General features: G+C 41.3%; 1 non-coding gene across 1 annotated transcript; it reads right to left on the bottom strand.

Moving 5' to 3' along the window:
- Positions 1-9133: 9133 nt before the first annotated feature.
- LOC120271298 lies at positions 9134-9240 on the bottom strand. Its single transcript, XR_005539915.1, has one exon. It is a non-coding gene; the product is annotated as a small nucleolar RNA R71 (small nucleolar RNA).
- Positions 9241-24225: the final 14985 nt, after the last annotated feature.

The raw sequence follows: 24225 nt of genomic DNA, 5'->3' as shown, positions 1-24225 counted from the left end.
TCAATGCATGTAAAACATATATAAAAATATGTCTACTCAAGCACTTATCACATTCCAACACATCAAAGAACACAAAGCTTGAACCACAAACCAAACCAAATGCATTAAATGTAAATTAAAGCATCCAACTAAACAAATTCATCCGAAGGTTCTCTGACATTTGGTGACCTTAGGGTCTAGCCATCCATACAAGAAAATACAAGTAACAAGTTCATCGAAACAACTAAAACACTCAAAATAAAACTCCCTCAAGTGATAGAAGCAAGATGGAGAGTCGGATCGCATGGAAAGCTTACACAGATACCGCAATGGGGGTGGTTTCCCTTGTTGTCTTCAAGCCTTCCAAAGATGAGTTCGGTGAAGATCTTGCCTAATGATGCTACTCCCTTTGGTTTCCTCTCTCTAAATCTCAAGATCTGGCCTTATCTTACCGGGTGAAGTCGCCTTCTCCAAGGGCTTCAAGCACTCCCCAAAAAGTTATCCCAGAAACTCCTTTCTTTTTTCCCTAATGCCCCTCATAAAAAGCATCCACCTCAAGCCTTATGGGCGCATGGCTGCCTGTAAGGCTCCCACCCTTTTTAACTCGAGCCTTACAGTAATTTTGATGTCAATTTCTTCCCAGATTGCATTCTTGAGCTCCTCTTAGCTTTTTTTAAAGCCTGTAACACAAATAAAACGACTTTAAACTCAAAATGAGCATCAATTCATCCTAAAATGCATGCTAGAATATAACAAACATATATATATATATAAATATATACGTTTAGACATTTATCATCAACCCCCACAAAATTCACCCATTGTCAATCATCGGTTGAGTGATTGAACAATGTACTGTAAGGTGACAATGATGTGTATAACCTATTGTAGCATGGTTGAATTTTATGAATTGTGAGCTCATATGGATGAGCACAACATAAAGGATGAAAGGCACCAGAGGGCCGACTCAAGGTCACTGCCTCCATATTCCAATATCCAGCGGGAAATAATGGATAATGCTCCTTCTCCTTCTTCAAGTATGAGGTTCAAGCAACTATTGCGATCTTCAAAGGCCTCTCTGGCTAGCATAACAAAAAGATGACCACGAATGAAGAAATTTCTCAACCAGTGGAGGTAGGACTTTGCCCAAAGGTTGAAATTCTACCATTGGAAATTGCAATACAAAGTTGAGAAATGGACATGTCGGAAGTGGCCTCCAAGTGTCCTAATTTTGAAGGTACCCGAGATGAAATACCTTGTTTTGCAACCTCCTCCCCCAATTGAAAATCCTATTTCTAAGGCCCCAACGATTGCCCCTATTCTATTAACTTCCATCGCCGAAGGTGGTAAAATTTAGACTTCCCCGAAGGCGTGTAACGCGACGTATGGCTAAGCTAAAGATAAGTGAAGCTAGCTTTACCCAACTTTCTCCGAAGAGGCTTCCACCCAAAAAGGCCCTAGTGAGGAAGGATCCACAGAAGAGAGCTATGCCTAAGAAAGCGGCACCAAAGAAAGTAAGAACTAGGAGGGCCCTTGGTTCGATGAATGCCCCTTTGATGTGAGCTCCCTAATGAGAATGTTTGCATTTGACTCCACTTAACTGATATATCAGAGATAGAAAAGGAGTCCTTACGAACTGTGGATATACTTGTTAAATCCCTCACCAGCCTGAAGAATATAATACCGAAAAATAACTCACTAGCAATAGTGCCATACGAGGTCCATAACAAGGCAAGATTTACCGTGAGCCATAGGTGAAGGCTAAAATAGGTTTCTTCCCAGAGAAGAAGAACTATACAAGTTTCAACAGGCTGAATCAGTTCGAATAAGCAGCCATTTTGACATACTTGATGACAGACACTTAATGGTGTATGTAAATATGAATATAAATATGCAAATAATTTTACAATGAGTCATGGAATACCGCAAGTGTATGGGTCATCAAATAATACCTCGTGGGTGAGCACGAGGGTCGTATTTCTCCAGGAATGACGAGAGGCTCTGATTACTTCCTTTTCACTTAATCAATAGCTTAAACATTTATGTTGTTTCTTTAGTCTACTTCTACAAATTATTAAACAATACAATGGAGAATCATTAAGCTCAATTGGAAGAAGTTGGGTAGTTGTATGACAGTTTTCTTAATTGTTACTTATGGTATGCATTGGTATGACAATCATATTCTAGTATTGGACTAGGGAAATTCAAAGGTCTACTAGTCCTAATCTTTTGGCAACCAGGTCAAAATCATTAGAAACTAAAGATAGAACCACTTCCTATCCCAGCCTCCTATTTTTTCCATAAGTACAAGAAGTCCTCTCAAAGGAACAAATCAAAACCTTAGCCTGAGGAATAATTGATCCCTAATCCAGAAACCTAGCTATACCTAATCTCTTAGCGCATGCATAGATCTAACATGGCATGTGTGTTCTAATGTAGGTGTATATCTTCCTCACAACATTAACAGATTAAGCATTCAAGAAACATACAATGAATCACAAAATACTATATAGATTTATTGAATTTAACAATCAAAATTCAGAAGCAATACTCGAGAGACCTATACATACAATTCCCCTTGAATTGGGTTCTTATGGATTACAAAAAAAGATATAAATAAAGATAGAACATAAGACCAAAGAATAGCGTTAAAGAATTCCTAAACTAACTCCCTTCAATAGGTGTGCCAATGTTGAGAGGATCCTAAGATTGACAAGACGGCGCTGAATCTCTTCGCGTGCCCTCCTCTACTGATGAACGTTGATTTTATCCTTGAAAACTCACAGGAATCTGCTGAAATATGGATGAAAATCATTTCTAGATGCTCAGATCTGTAGAACTCTGGCCATTCTACCTTATTTGTCAAAAGAATCTCCCTTTAAATAGAAAATTCTAGAGTTTATATAGAATCAAATCCACTATGGCCTCACTACGGGCATTGTGCTGCCTATGGTGAGTGATTGACTTCTTGTAAGTCCATGGAGTCATCAAGTAGTACCCTGTATATGACACAGGGATCATATTACTCGGGGCCAAGGAGCTACCCTTACTTTCTCTTCACCTATTGTTTAACTAGTAAAATCAAGTTTAACTGATTTAAACTACTACAAAGACTTAAAAGAACTAAAGGAGAATGTTCACACTCCAAGATGATTGGGGGAAGAACCTAGGGACAAAGATGATCACAGATGCAGAATCCCTCGGGCTGATAAAGCTAGAAGGATTCTAGCATTACAAAGCAATGGTGGTTTGGTCCAAGAAACCCGTAAAGTTGGTTAACCCTAAATCCCTCAGCGCTTAATCCCTAATCCAATACTACTATTGGTTCAGAATCTCTTTCAACCAAATCCTCTTATGATTGCATTATGCTTAAAGAAGTCTCTAATTAGGGCCAAACACAACACCTAGGTCCAATCCTAATGGTTGGAAGGGTATGAACCAAATCCCTCTGTGTACTCATACATGGATCCCTTTCAAGCTATGTGAGTCTAATACAAGGGTATCCCACGCTCCTAGTACAAAACTAGAATTTGAACCACAAAGTTCTCATGCAATTCAAAACATTAAGGAACACATAGCAAGAACCACAAATAACACACATTGTACTGAAAGTATATCTAAACATCCAAATAAGCAAGTTCACCCCAAGGTTCACTGGCATCCAGTGACCTTGGGGTTTAGCCATCCATACAAGAAAATAACAAGATCAATGTCATGGGAACAACTAAGATAGGCATAATAAAACTCCCTTAAACAATGAAAGATGGATGGCGAGTCTGATTACATTGAAAGCTTCCACCGACACCACAATGGGGAACAGCTTCCCTCATCATCTTCAAGTTCTCCAAAGGTGAGATTGGTGAAGAACTTGCCTAACAACGCTTCTCCCTTCGATTTCCTCTCTCAAAAACACAAGAATTGACCCTCTCTTGCCTTGGTGAAGTCGCCTCCTCCTAGGGCTTCAAAACCCCTCTAAAGAACTCCCCTACTTTTGCCTTAGCCATCCACATAAAAAGTGTCTACCCGAGCCTTACGGGTTTCATGTGGGTGCATGGATGACCATGAGGTTCTCTCTAAAAATCAACTAGATGCTATAGTACCTACTACAGTATATGCTACAGTGTTGGTGCACAATTTTCCAATGAGCGTCATGGGCATTCATGCAGGCACATGGAGCACATAAGGCTTACAACCAAGCTCGTGCGGCTTTGAATATTCACTCTGATATAGTATTCGCTACAGTACCTGAACCCTAAAATGTTGTTTTTGATGCTTATTACTTCCCAGTTGTGTTTTTGAGCTCCTCTTGGATTCTTTAAATCCTATAACACAAACAAACCAATTTTTAAACAAAAAGGGACATTGATTTGTCCAAAAATGTATGTTAACATACAATAAACATGTATATAAATACATATATTTAGGCACTTATCAAACATCCCCACACTTAAGAATTTGCTTGTACTTAAGCAAACAAAACATGAAGGCAGGGGCAAGATGATAAGAGGCTAAATGTATGACCTCAAGCTCAACAGTAAAGAATTCCACAAGTACAAGTGAAAAGAAATCAAGAAGTGAGTTGTATCGCAAGTAACCAAGTAATGTGATAAGTGCTTGTGTATAAGTAATACGAAGTATACTTTTGTCATATTGAGCATCACTTTTATCAGATTTTATAGCTTATTCATGTGTATTTGTGTTCTTTTGTGCAATTTAAGGTTATGGAGACAAGTTTGGAAGAAAGGAAGCAAAAGTAGATCGTGAACATGATTGTTGATGGAATTCTTCTATCAAACAAGGGTCAAGGTACAAGTTGTGATCATAGACATATGGGTGTGTACCAACCTCCAAAATGCTCAGGTGAATATACAAATTGGGAGGGGCACAAAGCTAGTCACACTCATGTGTTCCAACTTGTGTAACATTCCCAAGAGCTTCATCATTGTGGTTTAATTGAAGAAGAAACATGATCTACTGTATGGATGTCCGCCCAATCATGCGGCCTCGATGAAGAAAATGAATTCGGGAGCATTTTGGCAGAGTACTGTAGTAGTTTACTGTAATAAACCATTGTAGTAAAAAGCACTGTAGCAATTACTATTCAAAACGAGAAGAAAAAAGCAACCTAGAAATCCACAAGGCCGTGTGGAAATTCCACACTCCCATGTGGATGTCCGATTTCAGCCCTATAAGTACCGCTTTGAGAGTTTTATTGGTGGATCTTCTTCCTAACTTTTGCCTATCTTTTGGGGAGAACGCGACTGGGGTTTGAGAGGCTTTTGCTGGGATTTCAGAGTACTTCTATCGCATTCGACATCGAGTTCCTTTGGAGGAGAGTTATTGGGGGAGTTTTCATCGGCATTGATTCGGTGAGGTGTGCCCTAGGCTTTGACAAAGGAGTCCTTGGAGAAGATAAGGTGGTTCCTCAAGACCATCGACACGCATGATAAGGGGGTTATCTCTATGGATTGCTTGCACTTACTTTCAATTTCATTGTTGATTTTGTATTGCTCTATGGAGAGCTAAACCCCAAGTAGGGTGCTTTGAGTTGTAAACCCTAGGATGATTTTGTTTCATTGACTCTTAGTTGATGTTTTAATTAAGTTTCAATCTTGTGTGCTTGTTGATTTGATTTTCTCTTAAAATGACACTAAGGTCGAGAATCCATCTAGGTAATCCTTTGAAGGGGTGACAACTTTATTAGGGTTATACTTAGCAAGATTGAAGAGGGTTGAAAGGGTGAGTCGAAAGGTAGCGGAATATCCCTTTTCCCTTCTGACATAATTTATCCTACCTCCATATTCCAAGAGTTCTTTGCAATTGCGATAGAGTGAAGTGCAAAGAGACAAACTCCACTGGGGCTTAGTTGCGCAAGCAACAGAATGAAGTGTTGAAGTAATCCTTAGTCCTGGAGCTTAATTGAGACTAGGGGTCTTTAGCCTGGACTAATGGGTTAGATCTATATTAGGGAATAGGGTTTATCACTTGGAATCCCCAGAGCTTCAAGCAATCCTACAGAGTGTGGGCATTGAGAGTATCCCTTTCCGTTAGGGCATAATGTAAAGGTCTAGTCACGGTTGACCTTAGGTTTGAGACCGTGTGTCTTTGGATCTCCACGACTCATTAAACTTCAATTAGGAAATATAATATTAGTCTTGCACTTAAAACAATAGTCCTAGGGTGAGCATTGTCCGAGTACCCCATTTTACCATCGATTACCTCTCTGTATTTTCTTGCTTTCTCTTTTCTTTTTACTTTAATTTGAATTGGTATTTTGAAGTGACATCACAAATCGGGTTTCACTTGAGCTAAATAACAGTATTTCATGTTTCTGAGCAAGTATTCCTTGTGGATTCGACTACCCACTCAGGCAAGGGGTTTGTCATAATGATAGTCATGTTCCAACTAAAGAGTGTGTATAAACTTCTTACCTCACCCTCCTTATTCTCTCCACATACAATTATTACCAACTTTAGAGTTGCTAAAGACACCCTCAATGATCAATTAAGAATCCTTTGGTTCCTAAGTAAAACTCTAGCCTCTATATGAATGCAAGATAGACTCTAGGAGATCAATAGGGTTTTTTTCATGTATCGAACTAATGTAGACTGTACAAAATCTTTTTGCAAGATGCACATGATGTTTAGTCACAAGAGCCACCCAACTACTTGATTTACTACAAATCAACATACATGCATTCATGCTTCACTAGCTTTTAGCCATTGTGAGTAGAGGAATACTATCATAGACCTCCTTTTTTCTTTAACCCATCTTATGTCTTCTGGTTTATTGCCTTCTACAACGTCACTTAGGGCTAAAGAAAAGAGAACCAAAAGTTCTTAAATGATCATTGAGAATAGAATTTAACAATCTAATGCTAAAATCAAAGTAATGGGTTAGCAAAGTGTACAAGGTGGAAGTTTTGTGACAAAATGTGAGGAATACACTAGAGAAGAAACATGACTTCCTTTCAAGCACAATAAAAATTTACTACTCACAACTGTCTTTCTTTCAACCTAGGAAGCTCTTAACAATGTATCATGGCTTTCATAAGTAAAATACACATGCAAAAGTATGAGTACCACATCCCCACACCTAGAGTCATGAATTGCTCTCAATGTACAAAAATCAACAATATATGGTGAAGATCAATAATAAAATACAAAGTGAAGGTATAAAGAAAACTTTCCCATTTTGTTAATGAGAGATTGCAATATATGTACGAACTTGGGGGAGTCTAGACTGCAGATGGTGGAGGGAGTGGAACTCACATCTTAATGTTCCTACAAAGATACACAAGCATATCATATCTTAAAGTTGGAAGAATATGGGAGAAAAGAAAACACATTAACATAACAAAGAGAATAAAAGTTTAGCAGGGAATGAACCCTTGCTAACCATAGAGTACAAAATAACAATCACACCAAAACAAACAACAAAATGCAGGAAATAGTAAAACAAAAGCCATGAAAGTCTTACACTTATTCTAGGTGGTGACCATCAGTAGGTGGTGTTTGTACCATGGATGTTATGGTGGCCGAAGTGGTGCCAACAGAAGATGAGGACCCCTGCATAAAATCTACAATCTCTCGCATATCCCTCGCCATCTATCTCTGTATCTCAACTATCTCTTGCTGTCTGTACCGAAGGGACTATATCTCACTCTAAAATTTCCTGGAGGTAAAGCTAAAGTGGTGGGGGGATGTCATCTAACTCGGATTGTGACTGTGGTGAAGGATCAGTTATACACTCGCCGAAGATTGAGTAATGAATAAGGATAAATGTGTCATCACATTTCTCTACTAGTCCCATCGAAAACAAGGTAGACATCCCGAGAGATGTAGTACTACCAATGATATGGATGCCCTGGGTGTGCGCGATCAACCCCATGCCTCAAATCATATACGTGATGTACGGCTTGGCAATTATGGACCCGAGGTGTGCAAATATACCTTGGTGTGCAAGTAAGTTAGCGAAGAGGTGGCTAAAGTGGATCTGGTAGCGCTCAGTGAAGCTATACATCATGATTAGATCGGAGATGGATTACCCCTATGCTATCACTTCGGCCTTCAATGCCTCAACTCAAGAGAGCATGGATGTATCTATGTGTAGGGTCGAGCAATCGGAATGCTCTCATAGACTCATTTGTTCTTTGACCAGAAATGATGTTCCAGAACCGGGTGAGTGTCATGTTAGCCGGGAAGTCTATGGGAAGATGGTGGAAGGAAGGTGTGTTTGTGAATCCTTCATTATAAAGTTCAAAGTAACATCTTATTTGTGTGTCACTCATAGTACGCATCATGCCAAATGCTTAAAAATTAACCCCAGACAGCTTGATTATCTCAGTTGTGCTTAAGACCTCCAATGTAAGCTCATGGTAGGCATGTTTTTCTATCAAAAACACTTGCGGATACGATAGCCATTCACCTGGGATTTATTACTTTGATAAACCATGCATTTGCGGGTCACACGCAAGGGGTATTGTCAAGTTTTTGGCGTTGTTACCGGGAGTAAGCATTTAGAGATAGTTTGCACTTCGCTATCTTAGCTATTCATTCATTCATTTTATTTCACATCTTCTTATTCTATCATCGTTCTGATTTGTTTTCTTTCTTTTGGTGCAGCTTTAGGTTATGACTCGAGGGAACCCTTTGATATTGATTGAAGGTGATCCTGAACTCGAATGTACACTCAGAAGAAGGGGTAAAGAACTTGTACAAGAACCGTTCAATCAAGTTGAAATAGAAGTTGAAGGGTCAGATAACATGGCAGACCAGAATGAGCAACAGAGAACACTTTTCAATTATGCCAGAACTCAGTGTTGGGCACACAATCAAATATTGTACGATCCCTGATTATAGCTCTGAACTTTGAGCTAAAGCCGGCATTCATCCAAATGATTCAGTAGTTAGCACAGTTTAATGGTTTGGCTGATGAGAACCCAAATAATCATATAGAGAACTTCTTAGAAGTTTGTGACATGCTGAAGATTAATGGTGTTTCGGATGATGCCATTAGATTGAGGGCTTTCCCATTCTTTCTTAAAGGAAGATCCAAGCAGTGGCTTCATTCCTTGCCAAAAGCATCAATCACGACTTGGAATGAGATGGTCGAAGCCTTCCTTGCAAGGTACTTTCCTCCAGGGAAGTCGGCAAAACTTCGCAATGAGATATCGTTGTTTGTGCAGATGGATCTTGAGTTATTGTTTGAGACATGGGAGCGTTTCATGGATCTTTTGCGAAAGTGCCTAGAACAAGGATTTCCTGAATGGATGATTATTTAGACTTTCTACAATGGGTTGAACCCAAGTACAAGACAATTGCTAGATGCCGCCGCAGGAGGTACAATGGGGAGTAAGGCCCTTGAAAAGGCCTGATAGTTGGTAGAGGACATGGCCATGAACAGTTATCAGTGGAATGCACGGGAAAGAAAAAAGGTGGCCGGGCTCCATTAAATAGATGCAGTCACTTCTTTAGCGGCCCACGTGATAAGTGCTTGTGCGATATGAATGCGAAGCGTTCATTCCTTATGTTGAGCATTACTTTCCTCAGTTTTCTACATTAATATGTGTGTTTTATGTTACTTTTACGCAGGTAGGGTTGTGAGGCCGAGTATGAAGGAAATGGGCCAATGTGGATCATAATGCACCTATTTTTGGAGGAGATCTTGTTAAGGTTCAAACGTGAAGACATAGGTCAGGTGTGAGATGCTAGAGTGTGTGCCAACCTCCTCGCATTCGAGTGAGCACATCTATTTGGAGGGGCACAAAAGGCGATCACGCTCGAGCATTCCAACTTATGCATATAAGAACAAGAGCCCCCGCCAACATGTACATCATTGAAGAAGCAAGTGATTCACGACGTGAATGTGTGCCCGCTTTGCGTTACTCCCGATGAAAGTATGGAATTGGGAAGTTAATCGGTCGAAGATCGTAGCGAGCAATGTAGCAATTATTGTTGCAACACTCGCTCATAGCCGATCGAGAAATCGAGAAACACGGAGAGATATCCACGTGTGAAATTCTGCGAGTATCGCCCATCGAGTTCCCGATTGCCCCTATTTAAAGCCGATTCAGCCCCGATTTTTGGTATTCTTTTTCTCCATCTTTTTCCCCAACTTGTGAGAGGACTTCGGCTAGGGTTTCGAGGGGTATTGGCCAAGGTTTTTGGAGAAGTTCTACGACTTTCGACATCGTGATTTCCATTAGGAAGAAGGTTGGTGGGGGAGCTTTGATCGAGGCGTATCCTATACCCGGACTGAAGGAATCTTTGGACGACGAGTAGAGGGACTCTCCACAAGACCATCGACACAACCATCGAGGGGGTTTCTTTTATGGATTTATTGCGTTTTACATTCGATTTCTTTGATTGTATTAAGCTCCATGGAGAGCTAAACCCCTAGTGGGTACTTGGATGATTGCGAACCCTAGGATGTATTCGTTTCATTGAAACTTCTTTATTATGCTTTCAATAAATTGATGTTTATTGTGAGTTCCAACCTTGAATGCTTGATTGTATGAACATTTCCCCTAGAGTGACACTAGGGTTGAGAGTTCTTGTTGGTAACCTTGTGAGTGAGTGACACACCACTAGCGTTAGACAAAGCTAGGTTGGAGAGGGTTGAGAGGGTGATTCGAGAGGCACGGGAGCATCCCCTTTCCCTCCGACGTGATAGATTCTACCTCCGTTCCTCGAGTTCTTTGCGGCCATAATGGAGTGAATGGTCTAAAGGGATGAACCTCCAGCTGGGGCCTAGTTGCGCGTGCAATGGAGTGAAGCGTTGAGAGGATCTTAGTATCTAGGGCTTTAATTGTGGCTAGGGACCTTCCATCCGGACCAAAGGGGTAGGGTCTATATTTAGGAAGAGATTTATCACTTGGAATCCCTAGAGCTCATTGCAACTCTATGCGAAAGTGCGAGGTGTTGAGATTGTTCGATTTCTCCTCCCGGGACATGTATAGAGTTAGGCATAGTTGACCTTAGATTTGGAACTATGCATGTAAGGATTTCCACGACTCACCATTGCATTGATTAGGAAGCATAATAGAGAGTTCTTGCACTTGAAGCGATCATCCTAGGTGAAGCATTATCTGAGTACCCCATTCTTTATCGATTGCCTTACCCTCTTCTTACTTTTGCTCTTTCACTTGTTGTTTTTATTGTTGAGAACTGAATCAATTTCACACTTATCAGTATTGATATTCCATATAGCTAAGAATCAAATTAAGTATTTTCACTCCCTACTCCCTGTGGATTCGACCCCGCTCACTTGGGATTATTACTTCGACAAGCCCGTGCACTTGCGGGATATAAGCAAGGGGACCTTGTCACCATGTATAATCAGTGAGTAAGAAGTTAGACCTTCTAACTTCTAATAGAGTGGCAGCTATAACTACTTGCACCGGGTGTGGGGGAGGACATGCTCCGTCCGATTGCCCTATTTTTATTGGTGATACATGATAAGTGCTTATACGATAGGAATGCGAAGCGTTCTTTCCTTATGTTGAGCATTACTTTTCTCGGGTTTTAACGCTAATATGGATGTATTTATGTTACTTTTATGCAGGTAGGTTTGTGAGGTCGATTATGAGAGAAAGAAGCCAATGTGGGTCGTAATGCACTAATTTGGAGGAAATCTTACTAAGGTTCAAACGCGAAGACATAGGTCGGGTTCTAGATGTAGGAATGTGTGCCAACCTCCTCGTACTCGAGTTAGAATAACTATTTGGAGGGGCACAAGGACAATCACATTCAAGCATTCCGATTTGTGTATATAGAACAAGATCTCTACCAATATATTTGTTATTAAAGAAGTAAGGGGATCCACGACGTAAATGCGTGCCCGTTTGCGTTACCTAGATGAAAGTATGGATTCGGGAGTATTTCAGGCCGGTACTGTAGCAGGGTACTGTAGAAAACACTGTAGTAAAAATACTGCAACAATACTATTTACAGTCGGCCGAGAAAATAGGAAAACAGAATCCACATGGGCTTGTGAAAATTCCACATGTCCGTGTGAAAAATCCATAGGGGTGCTCACATATGCGTGTGGATTCCCGATTCCAACCCTTTAAAAGCCGATTTCAGCCCCGATTTTAGCTTTCTTTTCTCCATCTTTTCCCCAACTTGAGAGAGGATGATGGCTAGGGTTTTGAGAGGTATTGGATAGGGCTTTGGAGAGGTTCTATGGCTCCGACATCACGCGTCATTTGGAAGAAGGTTAGTGGGAGAGCTTTCGTCGACACCGATCCGGCGAGGTATATCCTAGGCCGGAGAAAGGGACCCTTGAGATGAGTAGAGGACTCTCCACAAGACCATCGCCACGACTATCGAGGGGGTTTTCTATGGATGCTTTGTTTTTACATTCGATTACATTGATTGTATCTAGCTCCATGGAGAGCTATACCCCTAATGGGTACTGAGGTATTTGTGCACCCTAGGACATATTCGTTTCATTGAATCTCTTTATTATGGTTTCAATTAATTGATGTTCATTGTGAGTTCCAATCTTGGAGACTTGATTGTATGAATACTCCCCTAGAGTGACAGTAGGGTTGAGAGTTCGTGTTGCTAACTCTTGGGAGTGAGTGACACACCATGAGAGTTAGACAAAGCTAGATTGGAGAGGGTTGAGAGGGTGAGTTGAGAGGTAGCGGAGCGTCCCCTTTCCCCTCCGGTGTGATCTATCCTACCTCCACGTTCCAAGAGGTCTTTACAGCCATAGTAGAGTGAATGGGCTAATGGATGACCTTCCACTGGGCCTTAGTTGCGAGTGCAATGGAGTGAAGCGCTGAAGTGATTTTTGTACCTAGGTTTTCATTGTGGCTAGGGATCTTTCACCTGGACCAAAGGGTTAGGTCTATACATAGGAATAGGGTTTATCACTTGGAATCTCTAGAGCTCATTGCAATTCTATGTGAGTGCGAGGTTGAGAGGTTATTCAATCTCTCCTCCGGGACATGTATAGAGTTAGGCATGGTTTACCTTAGATTTGGGATCATGTAATTAAGGATTTCCATGACTCATTGTTGCATCAATTCGGAAGTATAATAGAGGGTTCTTGCACTTGAAACGATTGTCCTAGGCAGATCAATATCCGGGTACCCCATCTTTATCGATTACCTTACCTTCTCCTTTACTTGTACCATCTATCTTGTTATTTTTATTTTTGTTATTTCATAATTTGTCACACTTATCACTATTCATCTTCCACGTTAGTTAAAAAACAACTTAAGTGTCTTTATTCCCTACTCTCTGTGGATACCAAACCCACTCATCTGGGATTATTACTTCGACACCCGTGCACTTGTGATTTACACGCATATATTGATGTGTCAATACATCTTCAGCAGAGCAAGTTGACTTTGTGGGTAATGCAATGAGGAACCAAGGTAATCCATATAGCAACACCTATAGTCCTGGTTGGAAGAGTCACCCCAACTTTTCATGGAGTAACCAAGGGCAGCAAAAGGCCATGGCACTATCGGGTTTCTAACAACAACAAGCACCGAACATGGAGAATAGAGTTTTAGGCTTGGAGACCCGGATGACCGACTTAGAGAAAGCCTTGACTAGATTTGTGCAATCATCGAAATACACGGTTTCAATCGGTCGAGGCTACACTTCGCAATCACACTGCTTTATTTGCACAACCTAGAGAATCAAGTGGGGAAAATCGTGAAGTCTCTATCGGAGATACTACAAGGAAGCTTGCCAAGTAACACCGAGACCAATCCATGGGAACATGTGAAGGCGATCACTTTGAGAAGTGGTCAAGAGGTCAAGGGTAGGCTTCTAAGTGAGATGACCAATGTTGAAGCACCCGAGGTCATGGAGGTTTGAGGAAAGAATAAACAAGGAAAAAGAGGTGGCACCCCCACCTTACAAAGCCAAGAATTCCTTATCCCTCAAGATTGAAGAATGACCAAACCGATGAGCAGTATAAGAAGTTTCTAGGTTTGTTTAAGCAATTACACATAAATATTCCCTTTGTTGAGGCATTATCCCAAATGCCTAGGTATGCAAAATTCTTGAAAGATTTGTTGACCAACAAAAGGAAATTAGAGGAGAGTGCCTCTGTGATTCTAGATGCATCTTGCTCGGTGGTCTTGCAAAAGAATATGCCGAACAGGAAGAAATACCTAGGAAGCTTCATTATCCCGTGCAACATTGGCAATTTGGGTGAAGAGATAGCATTGGCTGACTCAGGGACTAGTATTAACATCATGCCATATTCTTTCTTTCAGAAGCTAGGATTGGGAGAACCTAGGCTCACTTGGATGACATTGTAGTTAGCAGACCGAACAATGAGACATCCGAGAGGCATCATTGAAGATGTGCTTTGTCAAGATTGACAAGTACATATCTGTAGACTTCATAGTGTTGGATGTTGATGAGGATGCGGATGTTCCTTTGATACTTGGGAGGCATTCTTGCTCACTTCCAAGGCATTGATTGACATGGACGGTGGAAAGTTAGCACTGAGGGTGGGCGACGACAAGTTGACCTACCGCCTCGCAGAAGCCATGCGACATTCTCTTGACTTTGATGATACTTTTTATTTTCTTGACACTACCAATGAACTAATTGATGAATATGTGCAGGAAATGTTGAATCTAAACCCGTACAAGGGATTGCTAGACCTAGAGGTCGAGATTGAAGAATTGCTAATGCTTGGTCTAGAGGAAAACGTACCATCTACCCTAGGTATTGTGAAGAAGGTGCTTCAGAAGATAAAACAGGCGAGGAGATGCCACAAGAAATGCCCCAAACCTGTTAGGGATGCGCAAGAGCGGAACAAGAGTGACGAACTCTCATGTGGTAACAAGCCCGATAACTCTCCCTCTATCTTCAAGAGATTGTGCCCATAATGCTTCCAAGTCATGGGTAAGAGAGAAACTTTCATCTATGAGCCCCCGTGAGGTAAGACAAGGTACATCAAGCTAAGTGACGTTAAACAAGCGCTTCTTGGGAGGCTACCTAAGCATTTACTATTTTTCTAGTCGTTAGGTTAGTGTTTGCATGAATAAGATTTTGAGTGTTGGTGTCTATATGTTTTTGATGCATTGCTGTGATTTTCTTGTGGATTATTTGGTTTTATCATGTGCTTTAATGTGTTTGGCGAAGTTTTTGGTCGTGCGAGCTAGTTTCTCATGTTTTCGCTGGTATATTTTGCATGATAGGGCAGGCTCTGAGTGTATTTACATGTTCAAGAATTTTCTATAGAGCATACAGAGTTTTCTAAGGCATCCAGAGAAAACTCACGGACATGTGGAATTTCTACACGCCGTGGGTCTCTACTGTTAGCTCATCCAGAGAAGGCACAGGGGGGTGGACTCGCCCCTGTGAGTGACCTTGTGACAGTTACACGCCTATCGGTAATTTTCGCATGGGCGTGTGTCTTCCTGCAGAGACTTAGAGATTTTTCTCGAGAAGACACAGGGACGTGGACTTGCCTTTGTGGATGACCATGTGATAGCCACACGGGCGTGGGTAATTTCCACACGCCCATGTGGATCTCTGCGGAAGAGCTCTCCTCCATCCCAAGAATACACAGGGGTGTGTGAGTGTCCCTGTGAGCTGGGCATTTGAATGTCCAGGCCCATGTGGAATTTCTGCATGGGCGTGGGGTTATACTTAGAGAATTTTTTTCGGATGGACAGTGGGTCAGGTGCACGGGCATAGGTAACTTCCACATGCCCATGTGATGGCATGCAGAAGCAGTGAATGTTTTCCCAAGAGCACACAGGGGCGTGTGTTTGCCCCTGTGAAGTTCTCTTATGAAGGCACATGGGTGTGGGTAATTTCCACACGCCCATGTGGTTGTGCAAAACTCCAAGAGATACGAGTTTTTCTTTAAAATCTCTTTGAGTTTCTTCTTCATTACACCTTTAATCACTCGAAGAACATTCTTGATTAGTTGCCTGACCTCGTACCGCTGATTTAGAGGGGTTTTTATTCAATTTTCAGGCTGATTTTGAAGTTTTCATACTCATTTCATCGGTAAACATTATATCCCTCTCTTATTCGCCATTTCTTGTTTTTATCGGATTAAAGGTGGTGGTGTGCTGGAATTTTTACTCTAGAGGGGCTTATGCATGTTTAGAAAGAGTCTAGACGTAGTTTCAAGTTGAATCGTTAGAGTATTAACATGCGGCCGTGCGATTTTCACGCCCCGCAGATCCACACGGGCGTGGGGAATTTCCACATGACCTTGTGGATTTCTGTAGTATTGTTCCTTGAGCTTCTTTGATCATTTTCTTCATGAATTCTTGCAGATATGGCACCTTGTTCAAAGAACCAAGAGGGTAAGCGTCCTAGGGAGACTCCACTTGAGCTAGCACACATTGAATTCTCAAATCCTAAGCATCAGACTCGATTTGAGAGGTTATCGGGACTCAAGTTTGGACATTCTCGCTTTGCGGATTTAAGTGTGCTGAGAGAGGTTCAGTAAAGTGATGAGTTAGCTAATGAAATTGATGAGATGTTAGCTGTGGGAAGCTGGAGGAGATTATTGTCGATCTGAGAGCCAGTTATTTGCACATTGACATTGGAGGTGCTGTCGTCCATCGAGTTCGATCAACCGAATAGGGGATTTGACATCATTGATGTCATGCAGTTCAGAGCTTTCTGATGTCAGTTTAGCATGAGTGTCACTGAGTTTTTAGTTCGCATGGGCTTGTATAACGAGACAGATACAGAGGAGTATAGACACTTGCCGATGGATTATCCCGGCACCTTGATCCCACAACAAACATATCGAGCTTTGTATGGATAGGGGTAGTATGAACCAGGATTTTCTAAGGCCTTATGTTTGTCTCGGCCAAGCTACAGTTATTTACACTCAGTCCTTAGGAGATCTGTGAATGGCCGAGGCGATAACACTTGTGTTTTGAGCCAGCAGGGGTTACTCTACTTATATTCCATGGTTCGGACCGTGCCGATTCACCTGGGGCATGTTGTGGCAGACTTCCTGAGATACCAGGACAAGAATGGTAGAGTGGGAGTATTATTCGCTTGCCCCTACGTCACTAGACTCATCCTGGGGATGGGCCATTTGGATGCTATTCGAGGTGCCGAAAGGACAGTTGTCCCTTTCCCTCTTGGACTCGATACAATCAGGATGATGGGATTAGTGCTCATATATGGTCTTGGAGCTTACATTGTGACTATATATATCGCAGAGAGCGCCGAGGGTGGAAGAGACACAGCGGAGAGTTCCGCACCGATGGAGATCAAGGTTCTAGTACGTATGCCTCTTCATTCTGAGCCTATGATCATCTTGAGAGGCTCGAGGGTGTTGTGGTTGAGCTTCGGACCGAGATTGCTGAGGTCCGGGCTACACAGGTTGCACAGTACGCAGGTATGATGGCGCGTCTTAACACCATGCAGCAGTTATTAGAGCGAGACACGTTCCCACTTTTCATCAGGAGACTTCCGACCCCTCCGACCCCTCCAGCATCAACATCACTATCTCCACCACCACCATTTGATTTAGCACCCGCAGCACCAGCAGAGCCGACACCGGATGACACTGACGCTTGATTTCACTTTTCTATCTCTTTACTTTTGCATTATTTTGTTAGACTTGTACACTTAGAAAGGATCTTCCTTTTGAGTTTATCTTTTATTTTGTCTCAAGTTATATTCATTGCTTTATCTTTTATATACTCGAGTTATTTTTGATTTATTAAGCTTCACTGAATCCCCCTTGTGTATGCGTGTAGATGGTCTTGTCAGTATGGGAATTGAGAACTAGTCATGGACACGGCCAAGGTGTTTTGACACTTGGCCGTGTGTGCTTCACAACCCATCAGAACTTCACTCTTGTGGATTTAGCTCCATCAAATGCAACACTAGTAGTCAGGGGAGTATTATTTCGATTACTTCTCCCACATATATATTCTTGATTGGTATACATTATTAGTGAGCTTGCATGTGTACATTGGGGACAATGCACAACTTAAGTTGGGGGGAGGGGAGTTTCACAGTGCACATATCTTTTATACAAGTTTTGATTGACATACATGCTCACTTAGTCAGTGGCGGTTCATCTTAGTTTCAATGATTGTATTCATGAGTTTAGGTGAATTTTTAACATTGAATGTTCATCATGCTCTAGTTTCTACTTGCATTTCTCAGAATTTTTGGCCGATTGACACTTGTTGCACTACTCACTCATTAAACTCTTTTGGAAACTCAAGTTCGTTGTTAAAGGGACTAGTTAGTGTTATTTCTTTTGAAAATGTTGTGAAAAAAATGGAAAAAGAAAAAAGAAAGAACAAAATAGTTTTTATTGTTTAGTTGTGCATATTGGGTAGAAAGAGCTACCACCTATGATGTATGTAGCTACTCTCATAAGTCGGATACTAGTTATGCCCTAATGAGAGAAAGATCTATCTCATGGGATGAGTGAAAGCTACCACCCTAGTAGAAAGAGCTACCACCTCGAAAGTGTGAAATCCATCTTAGCGGTGCTTCAGAAAGGGCTACCTTAGAGGATGTGTGAAGCTACTACTTTCTTTTTGTTTTGTACATTTTGTAGATAAATAAGTCCCTTATCCTTAGAATATTGAGTAATATACTTTGGGTTGATTTGAGTGAGTTTACACACACTTACATGATTTCGGGTTAGTTGTCCTTTTTTATTCAAGTTTTTAGCTAGAGCATTGATTTTTTGTATTTAGTGTTGAAATTTCCTATACTTGTAGAATGCTTTCCTTGCATGCTTTGGTGAACCTAAGGCCAGGCACTTTAAATATTTCCTTCTTATATACTTCAATGTTTTAGTTTTGCTTGAGGACAAGCAAAAGCTTAAGTGTGGGGGTGTTCGATAAGTGCTTTGTGTGTTAAGAATGTGAAGTATTCTTTCCTTAAATGAGCATTACTTTTATTTGATTTTAGCACAAATTCATGTGTATTTGTGTTCTTTTGTGCATGTAGGGTTGTAAAGCTAAGAATTAAGAAAAGAAGCCAAAAGTAGATCGTGAATGCATTATTTGGAGGAATCTTGGAAGGAACAAACGCGAAGACACAAGTTGGGTCAAGGATACGTGAATGTGTGCCAACCTCCATGTATTCGAGCAATTACAATGAGTTAGAGGGGCACAAAGATAGTCACATTTGTGTATTCCAACTTGTGCATTAATAGAAAGATCTTCACCAGTGAGGCTTTTTATTGAAGAAGCATTACGATCTATGGCATAGATGTGTGCCCGTTTATGTTGCCTCGATGAAAAGTGTGGAATTGGGAGTGTTTTGGCAGATCACTGTAGCAGGTTATTATAACAATTAACCGTAGCAAATCACTGTCCAACTTCTCTCCAACTTTTCTCCATCTTTTGAGAGGCCTTCGACTAGGGTTTAGAGGGGCTTTTGGCAAGTCTTTGGAGTGGTTCTATGGCTTCAACACTGTGCTCCACTTGGGAGAAGGTCATTGGGGTAGCTTTCGACAGCATCGATCAGGCGAGGTGTGCCCTAGGCCGGATAAGGGGACCTTTGGAGGAGACGAGGTTACTCCACAAGACCATCGACATGACTAATGAGGGGGTTTTCCTATTGACTATTTGTTTTTACTTTCGATTTTGCTATTGATTGTATCTTGCTCCATGGAGAGCTAAACCCCCTAGTGGGTACTTGGATTTGTGAACCCTAGGATGTATTTGTTTCATTAAACCTTTTATTATGCTTTCCTTAATTGATGTTTCACTTGTGTTCCAATCTTGAATTCTTGCTTGATTGAATACTCCCTTAGAGTGACACTAGGGTTGAGAGTTCACCTTGGTAACCCTTGTGAGTGAGTGACACACCATGAAGGTTAGACAAAGCTAGATTGGAGATGGTTGAGAGGGTGAGTCGAGAGGTAGCGAAGCGTCCCCTTTTCCCTCTGGTGTGATTTATCCTACATCTATTTTCTAGAGTTCTTTGCGGTCATAATAGAGTGAAGTGCTAGAGGATGATCTCCGCTGGGGCTTAGTTGCCCAAGAGACAGAGTGAAGCGTTGAAGTGAACTCTAGTATTTGGGGCTTAATTATAACTTGGGTCCTTTCACCTGGACCAAAGGGTTAGGTCTACACATAGGAATAGGGTTTATCACTTGGAATCCCCAGAACTCCATGCAACTTTATACAGTACGAGGTGTTGAGACTGTTAGATTTCTCCACCAGGGCATGGTATAGAGTTAGTCATGGTTGACCTTAGATTTGAGAACGTGTATCTTAGGATGTCCATGACTCATTAATGGATTAGTTAGAAAGCATAATATTTGGTTTTGCACTTGAAGACATACTCCTAAGCGGAACAATATCCGAGTACCCCACTTTATATCAATTGCCTTTCTTCTCACTTATTTGTGCTTCTCTTTCTTGTTCGTTTATTCTTGTTTATATCACACTTTATCAACATAATCATTATTCCTTCTTCTCTTGGTTAAGTAGCTACACTAGTATGTTTATTCTCTACTCCCTGTGGATACGATACCCATTCACATGGGATTTATTACTTCGACAAACCCGTGGCCTTGCGGGTCACACGCAAGGAGTCGTCGGAGATTCGAGCAAGATCCACTTTGCTAGAACCACATTTAGAGGAGGTTGAAGACACTAGGGAAGCCATCTCTTGAGTGGAGTCATTGGAAGCTCTTCTACAACGAATTCCAAGTGACATTCGGCCTCCGACCCTTTGAGGAAGTTTGTCATACTGTACTTAGTTGTTTTCTTGGACTTGATTATGTATTTTGCTTGAAGGGACAACTAAACCCCGGGATCATCACGGATGTAGGTGAACCTTGGGGGTGAACTTGTATGGATTGTATGCTTTGACTTATTTATTACATTTGGTATGTTTGTGATCTATGCATTGTGTACTTTGATATTTTGGTATACATGAGAACTTTGTGTATCGATTTCCAGGTTATACTAGGTTGTATAACCATTACCCTTGTATTAGATACACCACCCTTAGAAGAAATACATGTACAAATATATCGTGACCATCGGGTATTTTGTACCCCTTGACACACCCCTTGTGTGTGACCCACAAGTGCACGGGTTTGTCAAAGTAATAATTCTCAAGTGAGTGGGTTATTGTATCCACAGGGAATAAGGCATAGAAACACAACGATTGCTACTTAATTAAGCGAAGATGGAACAATAATGGTGTTGATGAAATGTAATGTAAACAAGATTAAAGAAAATAAGAATGAGAGACACAAATAAATGAGAGGAAAGGAAATCGATATGAAGTGGGGCACTTGGACATTGCTCCCCTATGGTTATCGTTTCAAGTGCAAGACCAACTATTATGCTTCCTAACTGATGCTCAATGAGTCATGGAAATCCAAACAAATACGGTCCCAAACCTAAGGTCAACCGTGACTAGCTCTCCATGGAGCAATATACAATCAATATGAAATTGAAAGTAAAAACATGAAATCCATAGAAAAACCCCCTTAGTATTCATGTTGATGGTCTTTTGGAGTAGCCTCATCCTCGCTAAAGGTCCCTTTGTCAAGCCTAGTGCACACCTCGCAGGATCGGTGCCGATGAAAGCTCCCCCAAAGACTATGTTCTAAAAGAAACACGGTGTTGAAGCTGTAGAACCACTCCAAAAGCCTTACTAAAGCCCTCTAAACCCTAGCCGCAAGCCTCTCAAAAGATTGAGAAAAGATGGAAATAAGGATACCGAAATCGGGTTGAATCACGGCTTTATAAAAAGCTGGAATTGGGAATCTACAGGGGCATGTGGAAATTCCACATGCCCTTGTGGATTTTCTAGAATTCTGATTTTCTCGGGGTCATGAACGATAATTGCTACAATAAAGTAGTACAGTAACAAGCTACGCTCCCCCCACACGTTTATGCCATAAATCGCGTCGCTTCTTCAGGTAAGAGCACATTTGACGGGAATCTTGCTAACTTTGCACAAGTCGGAGCACATTAGTGTGACTTTGACAATGGCCCTTGCGTATGTCCTGCAAGTGCACGGGTTTGTTGATGTAATAAATCCCAGGTGAGTGGGTATCGTATCCATAGGGAATAGTGAATAGAAATACAATGATTGCTATTTAACTATGATGACAATGAATTAATGGTAGTGTGAATAAAATTGATATAAATAAAGATAAAAAAACAAGAAAGAGAGGCATGATAAAATGAGAGGAAAGACAATCGATGTAAATGGGGTACTCGGATATTGTTCCACCTAGGATAATCGTTTCAAGTGCAAAACCAACTATTATGCTTCCTAACTAATGCATTAATGAGTCATGGAGATCCTTCAATACACGGTCCCAAATCTAAGGTCAACCGTGACTAATTCTATCGACATCCCAGAGGAGAAATCGAGCAATCTCAACAACTCGCACTGGTATAGAATTGCAATGTGTTCAGGGATTCCAAGTGATAAACCCTCTTTCTAGATGTAGACCTAACCCTTTGGTCCAGGTGAGAGGTCCCTAGTCACAAATAAGCCCTAGGTGCTAAAATCACTTCAGTGCTTCACTCCGTTGCCTCTGCAACTAAGCCCCAGCGAAAGGTCATCCCTTAGCCCATTCACTCTACTATGACCATAAAGAACTCAAGGAAATGAAGGTAGGATAAATCACATCGGAAGGGCAAGGGGACCCTCTGCTACCTCTCGACTCACCCTCTCGACCCTCTCCAATCTAGCTTCGTCTAACTCTCGTGGTGTGTCACTCACCCACAAGGATTACGAATATGAACTCTCAACCCTAGTATCACTCTAAGGGAACATTCAATCAATCAAGCATTCAAGATTGGAACTTAAATAAAACATCAATTAATGAAAGCATAATAGAAGGTTTAATGAAAAAAATACATCCTAGGGTTCACAAACCCAAGTACCCACTAGGGGGTTTAGCTCTCCATGGAGCTAGTTACAATCAACAATCAAATTGAATGTAAAAATAAATAATCCATTGAAAAACCCCCTCGGTGTTCATGTCGATGGTCTTGTGGAGTGGTCTCGTTCTCTCCAAAGGTCCCCTTATCAAGCCTAGGTCACACCTCACCGGATCGGTGGTGATGAAAGCTCCCCAAATAACTATCTTCCACAAGAAACACAGTGTCGAAGCCCGAGAACCACTCCAATACCTTCTAAAAACCTCTCTAAACCCTAGCCGCTGTCCTCTCAAAAGTTGGAGAAGAGATGGACAAAAGAATGCTGAAATCGAGGCTGAAAATGGCCTTAAATAGGGCTGGAATCGGGCATCCACACGCCCCTGTGGATTCTCCACACGGGCCTGTGGAATTTCCACATGAGCATGGATAATATCCACATGCCCGTGTGGATTCTCTTGAAATCACATTTTTTACTGGCTGTGAACTGTACCTGTTACATTGAATTGCTATAGTGTTTTGCTACAGCACCGTGCTACAGTACTGGCCCGAAAACACACCCGAATCCATGTTTTCATCGAGGTAACGTAAGCGAGCATACGTTTACATCATAGATCGCTTTGCTTCTTCACTAAATAGCCTCATTAGTGAAGATCTTGTTATCAATGCACAAGCCGGGATACTCTGATGTGACTTCCTTTGTGCCCCTCGAAATCATTGTGCTAGCTTGAATACAAGGAGGTTGACACACATTCTCGCATCTTGAGCCCGACTTATGTCTTCGCGTTTGGTCCTTCTCAAAATTTTCTCCAAATAATGCGTTCACGATCTACATTGGCTTCTATCTTTAACATTCGGCTTCACAACCCTATATGCATGAAAGTAACATAAATGCACAAGTATTAGCGCTAAAACCTGATAAAAATAATGCTCATCATACGGAAAGAACACTTCGCATTCTTCTCACACAAGCATTTATCAGACTGCCTTCGTGCCCCTCCAATTTACATAATGCATTGATCATAAAGGAGGTTGGCACACACTCACATGTCTTCGATCACAACTTGCGTCTTCTCGTGTGTTCACTACAAGATTCCATCAACATAACGCGTTCTCAATCCACTTTGGCGCCTTTTCTTATCTATTTGGCTCCAGAACCCTATATTCACAAAAAAACACAAAAACACATGCATTAGCGATAGAATCTAATAAAAGTAATGCTCATCGTAAGAAAAGAACACTACGTGTTCTTAGTACACAAGCGCTTATCAAACTCCCTCACACTTAAGCTTTTTCTTGTCCTCAAGCAAAAATAAAACATTGAAGCATAAAAGAAGTAAATATTTGAAGTGCTTGGCCTTAGGTTCACCAAAGCATGCAAGGGAAGCATT

The sequence above is a fragment of the Dioscorea cayenensis genome, chromosome 10, assembly GCF_009730915.1.
Source record: "Dioscorea cayenensis subsp. rotundata cultivar TDr96_F1 chromosome 10, TDr96_F1_v2_PseudoChromosome.rev07_lg8_w22 25.fasta, whole genome shotgun sequence".
NCBI lineage: Eukaryota > Viridiplantae > Streptophyta > Magnoliopsida > Dioscoreales > Dioscoreaceae > Dioscorea > Dioscorea cayenensis.
This window is presented reverse-complemented; position numbering and strand designations above follow the sequence as displayed.